At 45.5% G+C, this 5,884-nt stretch overlaps 1 protein-coding gene across 8 annotated transcripts in view; it reads right to left on the bottom strand.

Annotated features, from left to right (window-relative positions):
• dab1a (DAB adaptor protein 1a) overlaps positions 1-5,884 on the bottom strand; it is a 205,782-nt gene that overhangs the window by 131,585 nt on the left and 68,313 nt on the right. The window lies entirely within an intron of this gene.

Below are 5,884 nucleotides of genomic sequence, written 5' to 3'. Positions count from 1 at the left end.
TGATTGATTTTGAGTTCAGCTTAACCCGCTTCTTGAAACGGGTTTGGTTTCACCCACATTCACGGCCTTAAGTAACTTCTACTTATGAAACCGAAAACTCTGGGTTTTCCAGAATTTGGAGTTTATGAAACCCAGTCTCCTACTAAAACGTGCAGAACCTACGTTTGTCCACAGAAAAAAATGTAGCAGTTGTGCAAAAAAGAAAAAAAAAAAAACTGTTTAAATTGTGGAATTTCCACCCTTTAATTTCTAATTCATTTTCTACAGGGACCGCTCCAGATCTCGTGACTGATCACGTGACTTTTGAGCTTCTGCCTGTCGCCAGCAAAAAACGTGGTGGGATATTCAATCTTTTTCGGTGGAAAATCACTTCGAATATAAATATATCTTTATTTTGACAATATTTCTAGTGAAAAATGTACCCGTTACTTTCATGATATACATTTATTTTGAACATACAGTTTGTAGTTTGTCTGTTTTGCTTGACTTATCCCAAAAAGGGGCTCCAAAATCGTGAAATACCAACGTTTATTGTACACGAAACAATCCCAGAACTGGACAATCAGCAGGATTGGGACCAGACCCGGGCCAAGGTTTGGGTTAGGGTAGGTTCAGAAAAAAGGCCCGCATTCTTTTGTAATTGGGCCCGGAATTGATTCTGTAAAGTTAGAATGTGATCACACAGTCTGACTACTTAAAAGTAAAAATTGTAAGAAGTGATCCCGAAACGAATATTCTCACCCATAAAAATACTGTTCCTTCAATTTCTCCCTCATAAACAAACACATTTTAAGTGACAATAACGAGTGATGCTTTCCGACTAAATGAAGAAAGAAAAAAAATAAGTGTTTTTTTTTTTTTTTTTACTTTTCTTTTTATTTCTTTTTATTATTCATCTATTATTATTCATCTATTACTGTTATTCCAGCAAATGAAACATAAATGAAACGTAATGCTGTCTGACTTCTTCCGGTCCAGCAGATGGAAATAAGTGATCCCAAAACACAGATTCTAAACCATGAAAATAATGTTCCTTTAATTTCTGCCTCATAAACTAGCAACGTTTATTCACAGGGCAAGCTTCCTAATGGCAAGAACAAAATATGGTGGACATATATACCTCTCCGGGGAGGTGTCCAGGAGGCATCCGAACCAGATGCCCAAGCCACCTCAACTGGCTCCTCTGGATGTGGAGGAGAAGTGGCTCTACTCCAAGCTCTCTCCGGGAGACTGAGCCTCTCACCCTATCTCTAAGGGAGCATCCAGCCACCCTCCAGAGAAAACTCATTTCAACTGCTTGTAGTCGGGATCTCGTTCTTGTGGTCACAACCCAAAGCTCATGACCAATATCTTGAGCTCTTTCAAAATGTAACCCTCAAAAAATTAAAATTTTAAATATTATTTTTTACAGAAATCATTATTTTTTTCCATCACAAATATGGATGATCAAACAAAAACATGCGCACACATTCCAAGTGCAAAAAATGTTTGGATGTTTTTAGACATTCTGCAGGTCTTGAAGTGAACCCTTTTAGCACCCCATGGTCTGTTGGGAACTCACACTGAGAGTGGAAGGGCTATTGACACCCACTTCCCTGTGGGGCACTGAGTCAATGCAAACCTCTTAAAGCTCTGAAAACACTGTGTGTGCATGAGCACAAATGTTTGTGTGTCTATGAAAACAAGTAAATATGGGGAGTAAAAACTCAGCAAATATTTTGCTGCTTAAACAGTCATCTGAACAGCGTGACTTGTTTTGCATCAACTGTAAATGAACACTGCAGGTGTGTGCCTCACCAATGTAAAACATCCATGCTTGTGGCTGTGTTTGTGTGTTAGTGATGGATGTAATCATGGTGTGCTCAAGCAGAGTCCCACCCCGTCAGGGTCCAGCCTCCCGGTGCCATCCATCATATTGAGTGTTAATGATACCAATACATACAGCAGAGCAAACAGGGGATAGGTGTGGTAGGAGCGAAAAGGAGGAAAGGAAGAAAGAAAGATGAAATAAATGCAGATGAAGCAGCTCTAATAGACCAAAAGTTTTAGTAATATTTGCAGTAGTTTTGGACCTCTTGAATTCCCATTGGCACTCAGAAGAAAAAGGATGGGAGTAGGGAGAGAGGGCTGGAAAAAAAGCAGCCAGCATGAAGAGGGAAGGAAATGTACTGTCACAGGCTGAGGAGAGGAATGCTGCATGTGTGACTGGAATAACCAATCAGCTTCTTCCTTTTGTCTCTTTTTTTTTCCATCAAACCACAAACACATGCAGTGCTCACGACAATGCCCACTCCACAAAACCACACAAAAAAATCGGATGCTAAATGAGGCTGCCCCGGGTGAACCCTGCTGTGACTTTGAAGAGTATGTGGATGCTACTTGTCCAAAGCAACCTCTGCAGTAGTATACAATACATGCTATTCCTGCAATACTGTTTAACTTGGAATGATTACTAACCTTAATGTTCTTCTTTATTTGAGGAAAAAATAGATCCCAATAGAAAATGTATAAGTTATTAAATTTTTAATTATTCTGTCTCAATTCATTCCATTAGTTCTAATCAAACTATATTTTTATCTATTGTAAAATCGTTCCAAGAGTTTGAAGTTTTTAACCAAAATAAAAAAGTCTTTGTTGCTTTTTAAGACCATTTTCATGCCCAGCGGCAGGAGCTTATTAGAAATACAATTCTGGGTTGTGGGCGGGACCATTGACACCCAGAAGTCCACAACCCTCCCCGTCACTGAGAGTTCTGTTTGCTTGCTCGCGCACAAACTTATAGCCTCAAGCTAACATTAGCAGCGCAAAATAACCACGAGCAATATCAGATCAGTCCTGCCATACAGTTTTTAGCCAGAATCGTAACTCAATACAGCACGAGCGTTGAACACTCAAAAATGTCTCACACACCTAAGCATGAGTGGATCTGAGTGTACACGGGGGGAGGAGACTTTGGACCTGCCCATTTCAGTTGCTGCGTCATTAGTCTTAGCATTTTCTGATCCGACGCGATTTGAGCTAACAGCTAATTCAGTGGCTAATCCATCCCCACCAGTGCCGCCCTGCTCTATGCCCATTGGTGGTTCTGAAGGTCACTCTGCGTCATTGGCTCCTGTATCCAGCCCTCTTTTGTCATTACTGGTTAAGTTCACTGGCAAACTTGAAAACTGTAATGGCTTTCTTATGCAATGTCAGCTTTACCCGAAACAGAAGCCATGCAGGCTTACATTCAAGAGGAGCTTCAAAAGGGCTTCATTCGGCCTTCCACGTCCCCTGCCTCACCAGGCTTCTTCTTCGTAAAGAAGAAAGACGGTTGTCTCCGTCCGTGTATTGACTATCGTAGCCTTAACGAGATAACGGTCAAGTACCGGTACCCCCTGCCTTTGGTACCTCCAGCCCTAGAACAACTCCGCCAGGCTCGCTACTTCACCAAACTGGATCTCCGCAGTGCATACAATCTGATACGCATCAGAGAGGGCGACGAGTGGAAAATGGCCCTTCAACCACAACCGGACATTATGAATATCTAGTCATGCCATTTGGACTCAGCAACGCCCCCTTAGTCTTTCAGGCGTTTGTCAATGATGTTTTTCGGGACATGCTACAAAAATATGTTATAATCTACACAGACGACGTTCTGGTGTACTCAAATTCTTTTGATCAACATGTGTTACATGTCCGGCAGGTTCTCCAACGCCTGATCGACTCCAACCTGTACGGCAAACGAGAGAAATGTGAGTTCCATAAATCGACCATCTCCTTCTTGGGCTATATCATTGGTGCCCAAGGGGTTGCTATGGACCAAGGCAAAGTGGAGGCGGTGCTTCAGTGGCCTCAACCCACCACGGGGAAGGAGCTGCAGAGATTCTTGGGTTTCGCCAACTTTTACCGCCGGTTCATCAGAGGGTTCAGTACAGTGGCAGCCCCTCTCACCTCTCTGCTAAAAGGTTCCCCCAAGTGTCTCCTTTGGACTCCAGAGGCCACGTCAGCATTCCAAACCCTTCAACAACGCTTCTCACAATCGCCGATTCTCCATCATCCTAACCCCTCAGCCCAGGTCATTGTCTAAGTGGACGCCTCCAGTACAGGGGTAGGTGCTGTACTGTCTCAGCGTGATGGTCAACCACCCAAAATGTTTCCATGTGCCAAACTGACTGATGCAGAACGTAACTATGATGTTGGAGATCGTGAACTGCTCACCATGAAAGAGCCCTTCTCAGAGTGGAGGCACTGGCTGGAGGGGTCTTCACAACCATTCTTGGTTTTGACAGACCATAAAAATCTTGAATACATTAAGTCAGCCAAGAGATTAAATTCCCGTCAGGCCCGGTGGTCCCTGTTTTTTTTTCTCGTTTTCACTTTCAGATCACTTACCATCCTGGTTCCAAGAATGGAAAGGCTGACGCACTCTCTCGCCTCCATGAAACCTCTGGAGAGTCATCCACGTCACCAGAAACCATAATACCCAGCTTGTTGATCTTGGCGCTGGTGCAGTGGGACATCATGACGGAGCTGGCTGAACTCAATGACATCAATCCACCTCCGCCGTCCTGCCCTGCCAATCGGGTCTACGTACCCCCCTCACATCGGCAACGTATCTTACATCTGGTGCATGACACCCCCGCGGCTGGACACCCAGGTATGGTAGGCACACATACCTTAATGCAGAATCCCTTTTGGTGGCCTACTATGCAAGCTGATGTGGCCCAGTTCGTAATGCAATGTTCCTCGTGTCAAATGGCCAAGACACCTTGTCAGCTTCCTGCGGGTCTACTACAGCCTCTACCCATACCACAACGCCCATGGTCACACATCGCTGTTGATTTCATCACGGACTTACCTTGTTCCCAAGGTAACACGTCATCTTGTCTGTTATAGATCGTTTCTCTAAACCCTGTCGTCTCATCCCCTTGCCTAAACTACCCACCGCTCTGGAGAGAGGCCGAACAACTGTTGACACACGTCTTCCGTCACTATGGTCTTCCGGAGGACATAGTGTCTGACCGGGGTCCTCAATTTACCTCCAGAGTCTGGCGAGAGATGTGTAAAGGTCTGAATATCAATGTTAGTCTTACCTATCATCCCCAGTCAAATGGTCAAGTTGAACGATTGAATCAAGAAATAACACGTTTTCTGAGTTCCTACTGTAGCAATCACCAGGAGTCGTATTTTAGTCTGGGCTGAATATGCACAGAACTCTTTAAAAAAGGCTGCCACTGGACTCTCGCTGTTTCAGTGCGTCCTGGGTGTCCAACCACCATTCTTTCCCTGGTCAGGGGAACCCACAGCACTGCCTGCTGTCGATGATTGGTTTTGACGTTGTGAAGAGACCTGGGAGGTCGCATATGTGCAACTAAGGCATGCAGTTCGGAAAGGTCCTGACCTGACCCCTGGACAGTGGGTTTGGTTGTCCACCCGAGATCTCCGGCTGAGGTTGCCAAGTAGGAATCTCAGTCCTAGGTTTGTGGGTTCATTCAAAATCATCAAACAGGTCACACCAGTGTCTTTCCATCTCCAGTTACCCCCAGAATATCGTATCTCACCCACCTTTCATGTGTCTCTGTTAAAGCCTGCCGCGGTGCCCCACGGCGTGGATACTCAGCCTGAGGCCCCTGACAGTGGTGAGCCTCCCCTCATAGTGGATGGTGACGAGACCTATCTCGTGAAAGAGATCCTGGATTCCCGACGCCGGGGAGGTCGCCTCCAGTATCTAGTGGACTGGGAGGGGTACAGTCCCGAGGAACGCTCCTGGGTTGCCTCACACGACATGCTGGACCCCTCCTTGATCTCTGATTTCCACTGCTCCCACCCGGACAGACCCTCACCTCGACCACGTGGTCGACCCCGGCGTTGGAGGCCCTCTCGCTTCCGGAGCCGCTTGCAC

This window comes from Oryzias melastigma, linkage group LG18 (genome assembly GCF_002922805.2).
Source record: "Oryzias melastigma strain HK-1 linkage group LG18, ASM292280v2, whole genome shotgun sequence".
Classification (NCBI taxonomy): domain Eukaryota; kingdom Metazoa; phylum Chordata; class Actinopteri; order Beloniformes; family Adrianichthyidae; genus Oryzias; species Oryzias melastigma.
This window is presented reverse-complemented; position numbering and strand designations above follow the sequence as displayed.